General features: G+C 44.1%; 2 pseudogenes; both read left to right on the forward strand.

The window, feature by feature from the left end:
• Window positions 1-9,416: 9,416 nt before the first annotated feature.
• Window positions 9,417-9,758, forward strand: LOC125415544 (small ribosomal subunit protein uS10 pseudogene; annotated as a pseudogene).
• Window positions 9,759-19,525: 9,767 nt separating this feature from the next.
• Window positions 19,526-19,842, forward strand: LOC148121414 (cytochrome c, somatic pseudogene; annotated as a pseudogene).
• Window positions 19,843-20,571: the final 729 nt, after the last annotated feature.

Raw genomic sequence — 20,571 nt, forward strand, 5'->3', positions numbered from 1 at the left:
TGTTTTTAACTCAGCAACTGAAAATTATGAGGGTTTCTTTATTTTTCTAACAGGATGAATGGTTTCCTTGATGAATTTCTTTAGTTACAGCCTGTATTGAAGAAGACTGTGATTGTGTGGTTGTTGGTTTTTGTTTTCTTTTGTAACTGGTAACTTTACCAAAGTGTGCATGCTTGGAAAGATTAGATTAATTTTTATAAAAAATATGAAAAATAAAACTAACAAAGCTAGGAGTAGTGATTCCTATCTGGCTTATAATTACAACACTCAAGAAGCTGATGCAGGAGGATTGCTGCAAGTTTCAGGCCAACCTGGGCTTTACAGAAATACCACCAGTATATCATTTCTGGCCTAACTCCACCTACCAAGCATTATTGTTTTATCCAACATTTGTGGAGTGTCGGTTGGTTGGTGCAGGAACACCTAGACCAAGACTGTTTGTGTCAGGACCAATCAGGTCACAGGGGTAGAGGAAGGGATGAATAAACAAGTCACTGGTTATTGTTCAGTAATTCATTTCATCTATGCTTCTGGGCATTTCTTTGCTTTTACTGTGTTCACTTTTATTATAATTACATTAAATTTGATCTCTCTCTCTGTGTGTGCACAATATGCCTGCAGACATGTTATCAGAATCAATTTGTTCCTTCCACCATGTGAGTCTCTGAATTCATGTGGTCAGGCTTGGTAGCACGTGTGCTTACCCGCTGAACCATCTTGCTAGGCCTTTACTGTTTTAGAATCTACTGCTTTCCTTACAAGAATGTTTTACTGTCAAGCAAGGGCCAATGTTATGTCATAAGCAGCCCTTTGCTGGTTATTCGAATCCCTGAGTGCGTCCTTCATTTTATGACTGATTTAGTTGCTATTGTATTGTCCATCATGGCCTTGGGAGTGGCAGCCTATGCCACAGACATACACATACGTACAACACAGGCTAGTTGTGAGGTAGACCGTATCATGTTGGTTCTTTGGGCTGGTTATGGTGGGATTGCCTAAAGGCACATGTTTCAGAACACGTCCCCCATCACAGAACAATTTATGTGTTCAGAGTAAGTATCCTAGTTGGGAGTTCTGTGTGGAATCTCACACAAATGTGTTGTGCAGTGCTTTCTACCCAGAAAAATACAGGTCTGTAAGCATCAAGTCCATTGCCCTCTATGTCCTCACCCTTTGGCATACACATCTCTAAGCTGAGTGGGGCCTGGTAGATCACTCCATTGCCTCCGGGGCTCTGCTGATCCTGAGTGAAATCTCAGTGTTCATGATATCCAGCATATGCTTAATTCCAGGTTGACGTTTGTGACTACTAACTACTCTCCGTAAGTCTGCCCTTCAGGTAAAAGATTGAGCCCCAATGCCAATTTGAATCAGGTCTGATTTGACTAATAGAACTGCTGAAGACCATTGGGATAACCTGGCATGGATGCTCAGGCACTGGGCCGCTTTGACAGAGTTGCACCGTAATTGCTGGACCGTAACTACTGGACCATTAATGCACTGTATGCTCTACAAAGCCGACAAGCACAGGAGGAAGAGAGCTGGGTGCTTGGCCAAGTCTCTCCAGCCTCGAAAGCTCAGATTCACTGTAGGAAATCTGGTTTTCTGTCAAGGTTGGGAACTTGCAGGCACAGGAAGCAGGAGTTAGCTAAATGTTTCTCCAGATGAACATCAAATAGGATAGTTATCAGATAGCATATCACACAGTGTCCAGCTCAGGAGCAGTGTCCCAAAACCTCTCCTAAGTCACAAAGACAGAACCAAGGACAAGGACAGGTTTTTTTTTTTTAAAAAAAAAAACAAAAAAAAAACAGGATTTCTCTGTAGCTTTGGTACCTGTCCTGGAACTAGCCCTGTAGACCAGGCTGGCCTTGAACTCACAGAGATCTGCCTGCCTCTGCCTCCCGAGTGCTGGAATTAAAGGCCTGCGACACCACCGCCCAGCCAAGGACAGATTCTTTCATTGTCCTATGTTGTAGAAGCACAGGAGATTGAGAGGGGCCTGGTGGAGACAAAGATCACAAGAATTTTGACAGTCTTCCTGCTATTGCTATGCAGAGTATAGATGCCAAGAGCCAGGTCTAGCTTACCCTGTCTTTTAGAGATAAGATGATGGAGGGTCTAGGAGCTAGAGTCACCCCTGGAAAACTGGGAAGCTGGGGCTGGGATTCACCGCCAACTCCTTCTGACTTTCAGATCCTCTCTGAAGGAGTTCCTAGAAAGCAGGTTCAGTGTATGCTTTTGGTACAAGATCTCCCACCCCCCAGTTCAGAGAGTCTTGCTGTTTTGGCTTCTTTGACTACCCTCTTGTTCCTAGCCTGTACCCTTGCCTCTTTCAAACAGGTTTCAGGCCTTCAGGTGGCTCCCGGGAACTAATCTGGAGGGCTTTGGGTGTCATGAAAGCTTTTTGCAGTTTTTTGTTTGTTTGTTCATTTTGTATTTTTAAAGAAAGGGTCTAACTGTGTAGCTCTGGTTTTCCTGGAACTCAAAGAGGTCTGCCTCAGAGTGTGGGAGTAAAGGCTAATTGTCACTGCATCCAGGGTTTATAGGCACAGGCCTTCTATTACAGTCTTTTGGTTTTATAGCAGACCAGTCAGAGCAGATTGTGGGCTAATATTTTTGTGCAAGAACTTATTTACTGCCCCCAGACTAAAGTCCTCATCTAGAGAGGCTAAACACGGAGCCCTGGAAAAAGAAGTCTCTTCCCAGGTGCTATGACATCTAAACTTGGTTTTTAAGAACGGAGGAGAATGAGATTTTTTTTTTTCAGTATGTGGTCAAGTGATTCTGGCCAATAGAGGATGATCCACACTTGGGGAGGCTCGGACTGCTGCATTCCTCGTGCAATGGAGTGCTTCCTTTCCTGCTAAATGCTTCCTCCCTCCCATCAGTTAAACTGTGTGTAAGACTGCTTCATGGCTCGTTTCCTTGAATTTGTGTCTTAGTCACTGTTCTGGTGCTGTGAAGAGATACCATGACCAAGGAAACTCTTAACAAAAGAAAGCATTTGATTGGGGGCTTGCTTGGTTTCAGAGGCTTAGTCTGTTATCATCACAACAGGGAGCATGGTTGTACATATGGCGCTAGGGAATAAGCTGAGAGCTTTACATCCTGATGCGAAGACTGGCAGAGGGAGAAAACTGGGTCTTTTAAAACCTCCAAACCCACACCAAGTAACACACTTCCTCCAACAAGGCTCACCTGCTCCAGCAAGGCCACACCTCCTAATCCTCCTCAAATAGTGCTACTCTCTGGCAACTTAGCATTCAAATATATGAGCCTCTGCGGGGCCATTCTCACTCAGATTACTACAGTTTATAAAACTCTGTAAATGTTCTTGTCATTGCACATGTCCACACTCTCAGACCTGGTGATGAAAGCACCAGGAGCATTTCCAAAGCTGACTCCTTCCAGTTTTGTGTACTTAGGGCCTGGAGATAGCTCCATTGATGGGATGCTCCCCATTTCTTCCTGGAATGCATGCATGCATGCATAATCACCCTTCTTTGGGCTCCCCAGCTCCTGAGTGATGACGCCAGCTTGGTAAATAAAACATGCAGACATTTTCTTATCAGATATCATTCATAACTCATAAAACACAAAAACCATGAATTTTTCATAAGGTAGGGCCTTTAAAATGTACTGGGGCTGAAAGAAAGATTGGATAAGAGACTCGGAACCAGTCCAGATGTGGTCATGTGTGCCTGTGAACTCAACACTTGTTAAGTAGAGACAGGGGCATCCTTGGCTACATAGTGAATTCAAGGCCAGCCTAGGCTACAGGAGACCTTGTCTGGTAGGAATAAATGGACGAAAGAATAACAACAACAAAGGTTGGAAAAACTTCCCAATGGGTAAAGCACTTGTTCCATATGCATATAAACTGAGTTCAACCCAAGAAAATATAAAAACATATAAAGACAAATGGAAAGAATTAACTTTACAAAGTTGTTCTCTGACATCCACGGCTTGCATGGCATGCACACTCACACATATCATGCATGCACACTCACACACATCATGCATGCACAATAATAAGTAAAATTCACAAAACAAAGCAAACGAAAAGGCCTATAGTCAATAAGTCAGGGTTTCAAATACACACTCATACAGAAATTGCAAACAAATTTTGTATTAGACTGTTCACTATTGTGCTATTTGTAATAGTAAGGAGAGCATATATAAATAATAGTATCTCCCATTTTTGAGGGCTTATCATATCTCAGACGGCATCCTCAGCATTTTATACACAATGCAGCATGTGCTGGCTAGAGGGACTCTGAGAGGCACTTGCTGTCATGTCACCATACATCATAGCTGACAGCGTGCCTGGGGCTCGGAACCAGTAAATGGCAGAAGCAGAACTGAGCAGAGTTACATGCTTTGCCATCATTCAGAACAACCCAACTGTCCTGCAAATCAGGGACAAGCTTCATAAATACGGCACTTGAAGTTCTACATGGTGACCATCCTCCTACCATAAACAACCGTCAAACCAGACAAAATGTATGAAACTACATTTGTTTGTAAACAGTGAGAACCCGTGACTCTCGGAAAGGAAGCAAGCAAAGTGAGTCCTACTGCCTCCCTGGTTTCCTCCTGAATGCACCTGCTGATGCTGCAGTGATGGGGACTCCAAGCAGAGCATGCAAAGACTGACACATGGCTTAGACATCCGGGACCTGTGGGTCATGTGTGAGAGAGGAGAGTGTTCAGAGATGCAGCTCCATGGAGTTCTTAAGTTTTCAACCAATGCTAACTACGCAGGTTTGGGGTGAAACTCCGTAAGTCTGACAGAGCAGCTTGGGCCTCCCTATGCTGGAGGAATGTAGAAACCTCACTATGTGCACTTAGCATTCAACTGAGACTCTAGAAAAAACATGCATTGGACTGGTGAGAGGTCTAGTTGGGTAAAGGTGCTTGCCACTAAGCTTGATAACCTGAGTTTCATCCTCAAGGACCCCATGGCGGAAGGAGAGAAATGACTCTTGCAAGTTGTCCTCTGAACTGTGAATGCATACTGTGACACATGCATATTCACTTGTGTGCGTGCACACACGTATGCGCACGCACACACACACACACACACAGAGTTAATCAATCAATAAATGTAATCTTTTTTATTGAGATTAGAAACTTTTTTTTTTTTTTTTTGGTTTTTCGAGACAGGGTCTCTCTGTAGCTTTGGAGCCTGTCCTGGCACTTGCTCTGTAGACCAGGTTGGCCTCGAACTCACAGAGATCCACCTGCCTCTGCCTCCCGAGTGCTGGGATTAAAAGTGTCTGCCACCACCACCAGTTGCACCTGTTGCTCTTGCAGAGGACCTGTGTTTGGTTCCCAGAAGGAACATGATGACTCACTGCTGTCTGTCCTCCAGTTCTACAGGATCTGATGCTTTTTCTCACCTTCTTGGGCACTAGGCACACACAAAGTGCAGGCAAAATACTCATACACATAAAATAAAATAATAAAATAAAATAAACTGAGTAAATTGGGAGCTTGTGAAATGGCTCAGCAGTTAAGAGCACTTGTTACTCTTACAGAGAACCCAGTATCTACATGGTGACACACAACCATCTCTAATTCCAGTTCCAGGGAATTCTGTATCCTTCTTAATCACTAAGCATGCACACAGTGCACGTGCATACATGCAGGAAAAACACATATAAAATACATAGAATAAATACAATAAAAACTAAAATGAGCCGAGTGGTGGTTCATGTCTTTAATCCCAGTACTTGGGAGGCCAAGGCTAGCAGATATCTGTAAGTTTGAGACCCACCTGTTTTACAGAGTTCCAGGGCAGCCAGGGCTACACAGAGAAACCCTGTCTCAAAAATAAAACAAAACAAACAAGCAAAAAAAGACATAAAAGGAAAGCCTTGTAAAAGGAGTAGGGCTACCCTAGTCCTAGAATGTTGGGTTAAATAGATCTTCCCAGGGAAGCTTAAACATAAGCTCAGAAGACTCCAGAGAAGCAAATAACTGTTTGCTGGAAAAAAAAAAATTACTACCAAATCTTGACAACCAAAAACCTTCATATTCAGAATGTCTACCATAAAATGTAAACTTAAGTGTTAGAAAAAAAATCAGAAAAATATGACCTATAACCAAATTCATGAAACAACATAAATTAACCCAGTGTTGAAAGAGCAGACAGTGACTTCTAAGCAGCGGTGCTGAGCATAGAAAGTACAGACAAGCTAGCACACACGGTAAATGAGTCCTCTTGGTAAGCTGCAGCAGCTCACTGTGGGTAGTGAAGAGACAAAAACCAAAATTAAGTAGACTGTAGACTGACACACTACAACTGGGATACATCAGTGGGTGGGATTCAGCAGTAGAATGAAAACTACAGAAGGAAAGCCAGTGAACCTGAGAGGAAGATGGCATTTTCCAGAGCATCGCTCACGGGCAAGTGGGGGCAGGGGAGGCTGGAAAAAGGGAGTAAGCGTTGGACAGCATCAGGTGTTTTAGCTTTCATGCACCTGCAATCTCAAATTTGAGAGGAAAGAAAGATTAGGGTAGAAAAAAATTAAAGCAGTTATGACCAGGGCTGGAGATGCGGCTCTAGGGAGAGAATGCTTACCTAGAAAGTCAGAAGCCGAGAGTTCAGTTCCCAGCACCGCATAAACCGAGTGTGGTTTGAGCAGCCTCAAGGCTGCTCCCGACTACACATGCATCAGACTCTGTCAAAAAAAAAAGAAAGAAAGAGAGAGAGAAAGCAAGCCCATAGTTTTCCAAATAATATGGAAGAAGATATCAATTCACAGAGCCTAGGGGACCCCACAGCCACCACACTTATCTAGGATCCAGAGAGACCAACAGCAACAAAGAACAGAACGCCCATCTAATAAAGACAAGATTGGATATCAACACCAAGAACCCCTCAACCATAACTCCAGATGCTTGGATACCAGCACAGGAACACAATATATGAACAACCAAGACAATATGCCTCCTCCAGAACCTAGTAATCCTGTTATAGTGGGCCCCGAGAAGTGAAATAAAGTTGAAGCACAAGACAAGGACTTCAAAAAAGCATATGGAGACATGGCTCAGGGGTTAAAAGGACTGACTACTCTTCCAGAGGAGCCAGGTTCAAGTCCCAGCACCCACATTGCAGCTTGCTCCAGTCTGCAACTCAAGTTCCAGTGGCTCCAACACCCTCACACAAACATACATGCAGGCAAAACACTCATGCACAGAGAGGCCTCTGCTTCTAAGCTTACTTATTCTCAAAGAAAGGATTTGATGGATGGGGCCTGGGGAAGAGGAAGTGACAAAGACACACAAGGAGACAGAAGGAGGAAGAGAGGAGGGAGGGAAAAAAGAAAGGAGGAAAGGAGAGAGAAATATAATTAATATTTTCATTAAAAAAATAAACCAGCTGGAAACACTGAACCTGAAAGAAGAAAAAGTGGGAAGTAACCTGGAACTCACTGGCACAGGAGACCACTTCCTGGACAGAACACCATTAGCACAGGCACTAAGATCAACAATTAATAAGTGCGATCTCTCTTAGCTGTAGTGGAGATGGGGCCTGAGCTGGCCATCTCTTGTAATTAGATTGGTGACTACCTAGTTGTCATCAGAGAGCCTTTATTCAGTAACTGATGGAAGCAGATACAGAGCTCCACAGCCAAGCCCTGGGCCGAGCTCTGGGAGTCCTGTTGAAGAGAGGGAAGAGGAATTGTATGAGCCATGATGGCGGCGGGGGTGGGGTGGGGGTGGAGGTGGGGTGGGGCGGGGGTGGGGAGAGGAAGGACCCACAGAGACAGCTGACCTGGGCTCAGGGGAACTCTTGGATACTGACAGTGAGGGAGTCTGCATGGAACTGACCTAGGGCCTCTGTATGTGTGACAGTGTATAGCTTGGGGCTCTTACCTGTGGGATCAGGACCTGTCCCTGGCACTTGAGCTGGCTTTTGGGAATCTACTCCCCAAGATGGGATTGCCTCACCCAGTCTTGATGCAGGGGGAGGAGCTTGGTCCTGCCTCAACTTGATGTGCCATGTTTGTTGACATCCATGGAAAGCCTGACCTGTTATTTACAGAAATGGAGAAGGAATGGATGTTGGAGGGCAGACAGAGGGGAGGCAGGGAAAGGAAGAAGGAGGAGAGGAGGGAGAGGAAACTGTGGCCAGGATGTAAAATAAATAAATAAATAAATGAAAATTTTTTTTAATATATAAATAAATGGGACCTTCTCAAGATGAAAAGCTTCTGTATGGCAAAGGACACCATCATTTGGGCAAAGTGGCAAGCTACAAAATGGGGAAAGATCTTTACCAATTGCACATTAGATAGATGGTTAATATCTAAAATATATAAGGAACTAAAAAAACTTGAACATCAAGAAAACAAATAACCCAATTTTAAAAAACTGGGGGTACCGAACTAAGCAGAAATTTCTCAAAAGATGAAACATAGATGGTTGAGAAACACTTTTAAGGGGGCTGGAGAGATGGCTCAGTGGTTAAGAGCATGGCCTCGTCTTCCAAAGGTCCTGAGTTCAATTTCCGCAACCACATGGTGGCTCACAACCATCTGTGATGAGGTCTGGTGCCCTCTTCTGGCCTGTAGGCACACACGCAGACAGAATAGTATACATAATAAATAAATAAGCAAATATTTTAAAAAAGAGAAACACTTTTAAAAAGGTTCAACATCCTTAGCCTTCAGGAAAATGCAAATTAACACTTTGAGAATTCACGCCCCCTCCTCAGAATATCCAACCAACATCAATAAAACAAATTATAGTACATGCTGCAAAGGATGAGGGTAGAAAACTGAGTCCTGCAAATTGTCCTGGATTTCCACACACGTATCGTGATACATGTGTATACCCCCCACCACATACACACTCACACACTAAACAAACAAATGAATAAATGTACTTCTGTTGGTGTTGTTTTTAAATAAAGTGGTGGAGTGATAGAGGAAGACACCCAATATCAGCTTTTGGCTTCCACGTACACACCTACCTGCACATACACATGTACACTCACATGCACGTGTATAAAGGCATAAAACACACACCTACACATGATGTGGGATTCACTTCTGTAAGCTATAAATATGTTTTATTGCCATTGGTTAAAATTGGCCTATGGCAGGGCAGAACATAGCAGGTGGGAAATCCAAACAGATACAGAGAGAAAGAAGGCAGAGTTAGGCAAATGCCATGCAGCTGCTGAAAGAGAAAGATGCCAGAACCTTACCGGCAAACCACAGTCTCATGGCGATACACAGATTAATAGAAATGGGCTAATTTAAGACCTAAGAGTTAGCTAGGACCTTTCTGAGGCTTGGTGGTGTACTCCGCGGAGCTCTGCTTGGCCTGCTCCCGTCCTGACTCACCGCTATTAGCTCCCCGCCGAGGAAGAAGTCAGTCAGGAAGCCGGTACTGCAGCCATGGCCTTCAAAGACACTGGGAAAACGCCCTTGGAGCCCAAGGTGGAGATCCACAGGATCCGGATCACACTCACCAGCTGCAACGTGAAGTTGTGAAGTCACTTGAGAAGGTGTGTGCCGACCTGATCAGAGGCGCCAAGGAGAAGAACCTAAAAGTGAAGGGGCCGGTGCGCATGCCTACCAAGACCCTGAGGATCACTACAAGAAAAACACCTTGTGGTGAAGGCTCCAAGAATCCACAAGCGACTCATTGACTTGCATATCCATTCTGAGATTGTTAAACAGATTACTTCCATCATTGAGCTGGGAGTGGAGGTTGAAGTCACCATTGCAGGTGCCTAAGTCAACTATTTTAATAAATTGATTTAATCGGTTGTTTAAAAAAAAAAGAGAGAGAGAGTTAGCTAGGAATACGCTTGTGCCATTGGCCAAACAATGTTGTAATTAATATAGTTTTTGTGCAATTATTTGGGTCTGGGTGACCATGACATGAAAAATCAGTCTTCGCTTATACACACAAAATAAAAAGATATGGGGAAGTAGACTTTATCCCAAGAATATAAAATCTAAAATCAGTCAGTAGTTATTCAATACATTAATATGACAAAGGAGAAACACCGTGTGACTAGCTCGGCGATAATTGGCAGACTTCGTTCTGAGAACCCCACAGCACAGTAACAGAAGGGAAAGCCCTGAACCTGACCAATATCTGTGAACAACCCACACTCATGTCATATTGCTGACCCCTCAGTGACTTCTGAGTATAATTAAAAACACCTCACCGAGCCTTGAAGCTCTTGAGTGACCTGCCCGCTGTTTCCCTCCAACACCTCATGTCAGCAGGCCCCCTGCTCACTGCACGCCCAGCCATGCTGTCTTTCTGTGCTTCCTGTGCTCTGTGGACTACCCTCTGCTCATTCTGTCTTCTTAGAACTCTTTTCTTCTGGCTCCTTCTTATCATTGGTTATCAGCCTTAATAAATGCCCTTGTTTCAGAGAGGCCGTTGGCTCCTTCTTGCTGGTGTTATAGATTGGCAGGGGAAGAATGTACTTGCCCCATCAGAGGCATGGGCTCTCACTCTGGGTTCCTAACTGATGCAGCCACCAGTGATACAGGACCTACCTGTGGGGTGTGACCTGACCCAAGCCCAGCTGCCCATTTAACTTGGCATCCACCCTGCTCTCTGACCTGCTGGTACAAGAAAGGTCCTGCCAGATCTGAGGAGGAAGCCAAATCCTGGCTACATCACTCACTGCTTTTTAAAACTCAGGCTTACATCATCAAGGAGGACCAGCAGTGCTCTGTGCTTCCATTTAAGGGCAGCTTTATAAATACCAAGCTCTGCTGTTTCTTAGCTGTGCTTGCCATGGGCAAAACTACATGTTCATCTGGGGAAGATGAACTGTGCCCTTGGCTTCCAGTTTTCTCACATTGTCCATAACCTGTCTCTCTACACAGCTCATCTCTTCCAGTTCTCGGTCACCCAATTTTTCTTTCTTCATAGTCTTTGAATCTGTCTCCCCAACTAGGATACAAGCATGGGGTTGGGGATGTAACTCAGTGGTCGAGTGTTTGCTTTGACTCTGTGTAGCCCTGGGTTCAATGCCCAGTGTTGCCAAAGGAAAGAAAATTTACAACATAAAACAACTATGGGATCCAGAAGTTTTTCTTCCTAGTACCAGCTGTACTTTCAGTGTGTAGAACAGTGCTTGATGTACGACAGATACTCCATAAATACCTCCTAAATGTCTGTGTTCTGTAGCTTAACAGTCTCTAGGCTTTTCAGCAATCTGAAGCTGAAGCCTGACTCCTTAGAATAGCTCAACCCCTTGTGAACCTATGAACTTGCTTCCTATTGTGTCAGCACTCTCCCCTCCTCCTCCTCACCATCATCTTCCTTTTCTTCCTCTTGACAGGATCTCATATATCCAGACCTCATATCTCGTCCCTTTATGACGCCTGCTGGCCTCAAACCTGATCTGTAGCTGAGGATGTCCTTGAACTTCTGATGAGTGCTAGGAGATACAACTGGTTTGTGGGATGCTGGGAATTGAACAGAGGGCTGTGTGCAAGCTGGGCAAGAGCTCTACCAACTGGGCTACATCCCCCACTGACTCTTGCTGACTGACAGTTTCCTTTCCTCTTCCCCAGCCTCCTGGCTGATTCTGCATTCCAGACTTCAGGCATATCTGTCAGATCCTCAAAGCTGCCAAGGTCTCTCTCTGATTTCTGTGCTCTCAAACACCTAGACTTTCTTGTGGGAGCATTTTCTTTCAAAAAAAATTTATGTATGTATGTATGTATGTATGTATTTTACAGACCAATCCCAGCTTCTCTTCCCACTCCCCCCATCCTCCTCCGACCCCAGTCCCCATCCACTTCTCAGGGAGGGTAAGGAAATCAACTAAGTCTGTCCCATCACCTTGTTGAGGCAGGACAAAGGCTCCCCCTCCTGTGACTAGGCTGAGCGAGGTATCTCTCCATAGAGAATGGGTTTCACAGTCAGTTCATGCACAAGGGTTAGATTCTGGTCCTACTGCCAGTGGCCCCACAGACTGCCCAAGCCCCACCATTGTTACCTGCCTTCAGGGGACCTAGTTTGGTCCTATGCAGGTTTCCCAGTTGTCAGTTTGGAGTCAGTGAGCTCCCACTAGTTCAGTTCAGCTGTTCCTGTGGGTTTTCCAATCATGGTCTTGACCTCTTTGCTCATATTATCGCTCCTCCTTCTCTTCCATTGTACTCCAGGAGTCCAGCCCCGTAGTTAGTTGTGGATCTCTGCATCTGCTTCCATCAGTTTCCGGATGTGGGTTCTATGATGTCAATTAAGGTAGTCATCAATCTGATTACAGGAGAAGGTCAATTAAGGCACCCTCTCCACTACTGCTTAGATTTTTAGCTGGGGTCATCCTTGTGGATTTCTGGGGATTTTCCTGGGGCCAGGGTTCTCGTTAACCCCATAATGGCTCCCTCTATTAAGGTATCTCTTTCTCTGCTCTCTCTCTCTCTCTGTCTTTCCCCCAACTCGACCTTCTGGATCCCTCCTGTTCTCCTCCCCCCTCCTCTTATCCCCTCCCCTCTCTGTTTCCATCTTCCTACCTCCTTTTATGCTGTGGAAGCATTTTCAACATCCTCATTTTTCAGCCTTCATACAAACTTCCAGCTTGTCTCACCCCTTCACAACCCCTGCTTCTCCTTGACACTCCCACCTCTGCCCCACCAAACTCACTGTCTTGCTTACACTGCTATTATGCATTAGTTGCTTCCTTTGCTGTCTCCGGGAGATGCGCAGAGTTCCTCAAGAGCAGACATGAGTCCAGTTATTTCTGTGTGTGTGCGTCGGCTAAGTATATTTTTTATAATTTGGTTCATATATTTTTCTGCTTTTGAAAACAACTGTTTTTCTACAAAAAAATAATGAACAACTTGACTTCAAGTTTCCAATAAAGCTTCAGGAGTCAAGACTGTGGTGTTGGAGGAAAAAAATACACAAATAGGTCAGTGGAAGAGGTCCAGAGTCCTGGGACAGACACACGCGAACACAGTCATCTGGTCATTGACAGAAGAGCCCATGCAGCGACAGAGGAAGGCTAATCTTTTCAATAAATAGTGATACAAAAACTGGACTTCCATATTGGGAAAAAAATGAAGTCAAGGTCTTAAGTCTTTCATAAAAATTGAATTAAAATGGATTAGAGACAAAAATATAAAACAGTAAACTCTAGGACTCCTGAAAGATAACATTGGGACAGGTTGACCCTTTTGTTTGTTTGTTTTGTTTTTTGAAACAAAGTTTTTCTGTATAGTCCTGACTGTCCTTTAACTTACTCTCTAGACCAGGTTGGGCTTAAACTCACAGAGATTCCCCTGCTTCTGCCTCCTGAGTGCTAGAAATAAAGGTATGTGCCACCACTATCAGGCAGTCTGACCTTTCTGATACAAAACCGATGATACTAAGTTACAAAACAATGATAAAATTGGATCTTATTAAAATTTAAACTTCAAGATGGCCATGGTGGTATATGTCTATAATTCTAGCACTCAAGAGCCTGAGGCAGGAGGACCATGTTTAACTTTGCTGTTCACTGAGACTGTCTCAAGAAAATAAAACCGGAACAATCCTGTGCTATGAAAGATACTGTCGAGAGAAAGGGAGAACATGCCGTAGACATGTGAGCTGGGGGGCTAGAGAGATGGCTCAGTGGGTAAGAGCACTTCCAGAAAACATAAGAGGACCTAAGTTCAAATCCAATATCCCACATAAAGAGCCAGGCATGGAGCCGGGGCCATGGTGGCACACACCTTTACTCGCAGCACTCGGGAGGTAGAGGTAGGTGGATCTCTGTGAGTTCAAGGCCATCCTCGTCTACAGAGGAAGTTCCAGGACTGCCAGAGCCACACAGTGAGACCCCGTCTTGAAATTCTCCCCGTCACAAAAAAGAGCCAGGCATGGAGGCAGAGGTACTTGAGACTCTATCCCAAAAAACAAGGCAGTGATTAATGGAGGAAGACAACCAATGCTGCCCTCTGACCTTCCACACGCATGTACTCCCATGTATGAATGAACGCACATGTTCATGTCCACACACAAAATGAGTTAAGCTGAACTGAGGCTTCTCATGGAGAAGTGAGAAATGGAAATCAATGTAGCATGGCCCCCTTTCCATTTTGTCAAACATGCTAAGTACAGTGCTACCTACTGTCACCAATGTATTATAAAACTGTTTTAGCACGTGAAACTGAGGGTTGACTTCCTGGATGGGGAGGCAAAGCTCATTAAGAAGGTGGGCAACCACCTGACCAACCTCCGCAGGCTGGCTGGGCCCCAGGAGTCTCTGGGTGAGGATCTATTTGAGCCACTCACTCTCAAGTATGACTAGAAGGCCTCTCCTTCCAAGAGGCTCCCACCTCTGCTCTGTACCAGCCAGCCTCAGGACCTTCACCTGAACCTCTCAAGAAGGAACTAGGCAGCTCTGTAACCACCCTGGAGCCCCTCTCAAGTCTTGGACCAAGTAAAAATAACAGAAACAGGAAAAAAAGAGAGAGACAGAGGAGAGAGAAAGAGGGGGGAGAGAGAGAGAGGAGAGAGAGAGAGAGAGAGAGAGAGAGAGAGAGAGAGAGAGAGAATGAGGGCTTGAGTTTAAAATGAAAGGCAAATAATTAAATTTAATACCTTAACTTCATGGAAAATGTTTTCTTAAAACTTTTTTTAAGTCACATTTTCATATGGGTAGGTATTCTGAGGTTGGAAGATGACTTAGGGAATTTGTTTCCTCCTCTACCGTTGTGGGACCTAGGGATCCAACTCACGGTCATCAGACTTGACAGAAAGTGCCATCACCTGATGAACCACCTGGCCAGTCTGCTTTCTGTTAGGAATTTTTCCTAACACGAGCTCTCTGCCGATGCAAAAATCCCAATCAAGCCAAAGGAAAAATATCCAGGTTTAATGGGATTCCTGAGGTTTTGGGTGACCCCCAGGGGAAACCGGGAAGCCACGAATGCGACCACCGAGGGAAGATGAAAGAGACCACGAGAGGACCTTCCTGGGAAGCAGTTTAAGTAGACTGGGGGAGTAGTCAAGATTTTGGCTCATCTTGACACTCCTCCGGGGAGGGGTCAAGTCTTAGCGGGCACAAGGACTCCAAAGATGGAGGCCAGAGACTGGGACTTGGGACTTACACTTTCTTTTGTTTTTATTTCCCAAATTTGTCTGTTAGCTGTGAAAGACGAGGAAAAATCCAGACCTCTCTAGCAGAAAAAAAATAGAGCCAAAAATCTAGCAGAAAAAATAGAGCCAAAAGTCTAAACAGGGAGAGAAGAATCAAAAATCTAGATTAGCTGATTCAGTGACTCTGTTTCAGGAACTAGCTGAAGACAAAATTAGATTATAATCTTGAGAATAATCTTGAGAAACAGGGAGTTATCCCCTTGTGATTATCCCTGGTATTTTCAGAATTTTCCAATGACGCCCTCTCTACTTCCTTTGGGTTATTGGGTTATGGTTTCTTCCCTTAATTACCCTTCTCCCAGCTACTCGGGCTCGGAACTCCTACCCCTGTGTGGGAAATGGGTTTTGGCCCCAGTGCACGGGTTCTTGTCCTGTCAATAAACCTTGTGTGATTGCAGCAAGGATGGTGTCTTGTGAGTTCCTGGGGGGGTCATGTTATCCCGAGACTTGAGTGAGAGTCTCCCCACACCGGGGGTCTCAAACTGTTCAGAACACATCTCATTTATAGTATGGGACTTAGGGATGAGCAAATCATGTCTAAAGTCTCTTTCATTCCTTTATTCTGAGACCACAACAGTCAGCTTTCCACCCCTGGGACAAAGTCCTGAGGCAAGCAAGTAAAGAGAAAGAAAGGTTTGCTTAGGCTCAAAGCTTCAGGCATTTCAGGGTCTGGTTGTTTGACCCTGTTGTCTTTGCTCCTGTGTGAGGCAGGTCATGGTGGGAGGAGGCACATGATGGGAGAGGCTGGTAAGCAAAGAAAAGGAGGGAGGGGAAGTTTCTTAAGAACACTATTTGCATGTGTAAAGTGCAGGCCCTAACACAAGAGTGGAGGCCAAAGAACCTGTGACAGTCAGTTTTCTACCATGTAGAATCTGGAAATTGAATGTAGGTCTTCAGGCTTGGTAGCAAGTGTCTTTACCCTCTGAGCTATCTTGCCAGCCCCCAAAATCCTCTTCTGAAGGCATGCCTCCAGTGACCAAACTTCCTTCCACTTGACCCACCTTCTAACGGTTCTAGCATTTCTCTCTCTCTCTCTCTCTCTCTCTCTCTCTCTCTCTCTCTTTTTCCCTGTCTCTCTCTCTTTTCTAGCATTTCTCAATAGTGTCATAGACTGAGATCCAAATTATCAACACACAGTGTTTTGGGGACACTTATTTAAATGGCAGAGACTTTTTGTACAAGTGACTTTCTACTGCTGAGGATTGAACCCAGAGCCTTGTGCATGGTGGGCAAGTGCCCTCTGCTCCATCTACAAGTTTTGTGTGGCAGAAAAGCCCACAGTGGCACTCAGAAAAACTGGGATGAACAGCCTTCAGCACCAAGAGCTTGCTGAAGATGCTAGGCTAGGCCCACGGTGAAACCCTGTAACAACCCTACCAGGTAGTTGGCATGGATGACAAAACTAATCATCAGGCTTGGAAACGTGACATCACACAATCGTGACAGCAACCCCAGGATACAATCCAGGCCCTCCTTGTTTCTAAAGCCCGTTTTCCATCCTCCACTGGAATTCCAGTTGTGTCTAGCATAGACTCTTCTGGAAGCAGCATCCTCCTCTGCTGAAAACGCTAACTCCTGGGTGGATGTTTACCCGATCAACTTCCAGGCCATGGGTGGGACATCTGGAGGAAGACAACACCACTTAGAGCCCCCTCTTAGGGGTCAGAGTTCACATTCCAGAGGGATTAGAAATGATCCGGGAACTCTAAGGCTCAGCAATTCTTCAACGATCCATTCCCCAGAAACTGGTCAACAGAAAGAAAGAAGGAATGACCTCAAAAAGAAGCAGAAAGAAGTAGAAGAAAATCCAGGTGCCTGGAACTGATGGCTGCTGAGGTTCCCTCCACCCCCACCTCCCCCACAATTAGATTGCTCAACCCTTCAGAAGCCTTTCCTTTCTTCTAAGCCCACTCAGATTTAACAAAGGATACGGCAGGCGCTGCGGTGGGGAGGACAAAGACTGGGCACAGGGCACAGATGGATGGACGGACATGACCACACAGACCCAAGCGTTGCAGAATACCACAGTAAAAGAAGAACTTCAGTCAGACCCCAGCAGGAAGTAAATGAAACAATGCCTCGGATCTTACAGGTTTATGAACTCTCAAGCACTTCCATCAACCACAGCCGAGTCAAACACTGACTACTACACTGAGCTTTCATTGTGCTAAGGGACAAAGGTCTTCGTCATTCTGAGAAAAGGGAACTGAACAAGAAGCCCATACACTCAGACTGTAGTTGTTGTTTTCTGAAGTCTGACAAGTGTGCTTTATGAACTGAAACTCCCCTTTTCTACAAGTCAGCTTTGATAATGTTCACTAATTCAATTATTTCATATTTATTTATCTATTTATTTATCTATTTATTTATTTATTTGGAGTAGATTCATTCATATGGTTTAAGAGGTATGGAAAGGTTAGGCATGGAAGCTCCTGTCTATAGTCTTGGCACTTAGGAGGTAAAGGCAAGATCAGGAGTTCATAGTGAGCTAGAGGCCAGCCTGGGATACATGAGCTCTTGTTTTAAACACACACCCCCCAAGAAATACAGTGGGAAAGAAAATCTCTAATTCATGCTATTGACCTAAAATTCCTACTTTCAGACAAACTATATAGACTACTAACAAAATCTTTGCAGAGATATTCTCTCTGTGTGTGTGTGTCTGTCTGTTGACTTTTGCAAGACATAGTGTCTGATAGCAACAAGCCTTTTTATTTGCTCAAGATCAGTTGGGACAGTTAAGCCGTTCTGGTCTGGGCTTGTTCAGCAAAGTCTGGAAGATCTAGAATGGCCTGGCCACTTGTCTGTAAACTAGCTGGGCTAGGGGTCCTCACATGTCTGGAGGTTGGCTCCGGTGGGGTGACTGCCACACACTTCCCAGCAGGCACCCAGTCTCAGGTGCAGGTAGGAGAACAGCCAGCAATAAGAAAGGCGGCCCTCTAGTGAATAAGCAGCTCCAAGTCTCTGTTTTAATCACTGTTACTAATAAACCTTTGGTCAAAGCAAATCATATGGCCAGCTCAGGTTTAAGTGGCAGACAAGTAGACTGTACATCTCAGTGGAGTCAGTCATACAGTAAAAGAGGGTAGGAAACTTACAGGAATGAGAAGGAATTTGTAGAATTTAAAATGGTTCTATGTTGTAGGAGACCGCTAGTTAATACCCGGCTGCTCAGCTCCAAAATAACCACACAGAAACCATATTATTTGCAATACTGTTTGTCCAATAGCTTAAGCGTATTTCTGGCTAACTCATATCTTAAATTAACCCATCTCCATTAATCTGTGTATTGCCACGAGGCTGTGGCTTACCAGGTAAAGTTCTGTCATGAGGCTGTGGCTAACCGGGTAAAGTTCCGTCCAACTCTGGCAGGGCTGCATAGCTTCTCACTGACTCTGCCTCCTTTCTCCTAGCATTCATCTTAGTTTTCCCTGTCTAGTTCTACTCTGCCCTATTAACAGGCCAAGACAGTCTTTATTAACCACTGGTATTCACAGCATACAGAGAGGAATCCCACATCAGTTCTATTTGGGCCAGAGAGATGGGTCAGCAGTTTAGAGCACTAGCTGCTTTTCCAGAGAATCTGAGTTCAATTCTCAGCTTATAACCATCTGTATCCCACCATTCTGGGAGAGTCAACATCCTTCTCTGGCCTGTGTGGGCACTGCATACATATGATGCACATATAAACACACAGGCCAAACACCCATGCATAAAATAAAGTTAAAATAATTTTTAGTTTATTTATTATTGTTGTATGTATGGATGTATGATGTGTGTTTGTTATCATTTATATGTGATGCCATACGTGTAAAGGTCAGAGTACAACTTTAATGGAATTCATCATTTCCTTCTCCCTTTACGTGGATGTAGAGATAGAACTAGGTCCTCAGGTTTGCACACCAAACATGTTTACCTGCTGAGCCATCTTGCTAGCTCCTGTTGTTGTTTTGTTTTCTTCAATCAACCACAACATTTGCTTGTGAAGATGTGCGTGTGTAAAATGCCCTTTACACAAATGGAATCATATGACCTTATGGCTTTTACAGGTTTTTTAAAACTTGTTTTGCAAGCTGTGATCTCTATCATAACATGTGTGTTTTAGATGTTGAAAACTTATTTTCGCCTATCAATTTCACAAGAGAGTTCTTACCTCCTTATGTCAACACAAGGAAGATGAAATTGAAGAAAATTCTTGAGCTAACAGAACAAGGTTAGAGAACAGGTGGAGGACAGAAAAGGGACAGCTCACTTTTACCTGGAGCATTATTGCCCAAACTGATTCATTAGCTCATCAAGAATCTTCATCTAGGGAGAGAGCGGGACGTCCATCTTTGGGTAACAGTGTTTCTGGTGTTGATCACCCAGGAGTGAATTAAAAATGGGTGACATTGAGAAAGGCAAGAAGAGTTTTGTTCAGAAGTGTGTCCAGTGCCACACCGTGGAAATGGGAGGCAAGCATAAGACTGGACCAAATCTCCGCGGTCTATTTGGGAGGAAGACAGGTCAGGCGGCTGAACTCTTGTACACAGATGCCAACAAGAACAAAGGCATCACCTGGGGAGAGGATGCCCTGATGGAGTGTTTGGAGAATCCCAAAAAGTACATCCCTGGAACAAAAATGATCTTCGCTGGAATTAAGAAGCAGGGAGAGAGAGCAGACCTAATACTTATCTTAAAAAGGCTACTAAGGAGTAATTCCACTCTCTTATTTATTACAAAACAAATGTCCCAACTCAAATCTTTTAATGTGTACTGTAATTTAATTCGTACCCCAAATTCAGATCATGAATGGCTAACAATGTTTTGTTGGGTAGTCCTGATTTAAGTAAAACTGACTTGTAGAAAAGTGGATATGATCTTTTTTTTAAAAGTAACAATTCCAGTTGCATAAACACTGTCACTGCTCTCCCTTTCTCAAGATAAGATTGGACTTAATTATTAAAGTTCTGCTTTCCACAAAGATGGGGGTGTCACCTCAAACCTATTGTATAGTTTTATAGTTAAATTTATATAATTGGACATATGAATATGTTTAAATGCTGGGGAAATTCTGTCACCATCTTAGAAATGAGAAGACTTGTCTGTGGTAAAGTTTGTACTCCCTGCTATTACAGCCAATGGCTAAAGGTCAGGAAGCAACTCTCTATTCTTGACTCAATGGTGTTATTTTAATTAGAATTCCCTAAGTCAAAGGATTCTGCCTTTTACCATTGAAAGGCACTTACTGTGGTCTATGTAGAATATATCAAATAAGGAGTATTTGGCACATGTTATAGTTGATCTATTAAGTTAAAATGCTTTTAGAAACCAGTAACTTAGACCTTACTTTTTAATCCTTTATTATCTAAGACTAAATTGCAATTCAGAATTGTCCTTAAACACCCTTGCAAAAACAAAACAAAACTGGAACTTCTATACATATGT

Source organism: Myodes glareolus, chromosome 7, assembly GCF_982192425.1.
Source record: "Myodes glareolus chromosome 7, mMyoGla1.1, whole genome shotgun sequence".
Lineage (NCBI taxonomy): Eukaryota > Metazoa > Chordata > Mammalia > Rodentia > Cricetidae > Myodes > Myodes glareolus.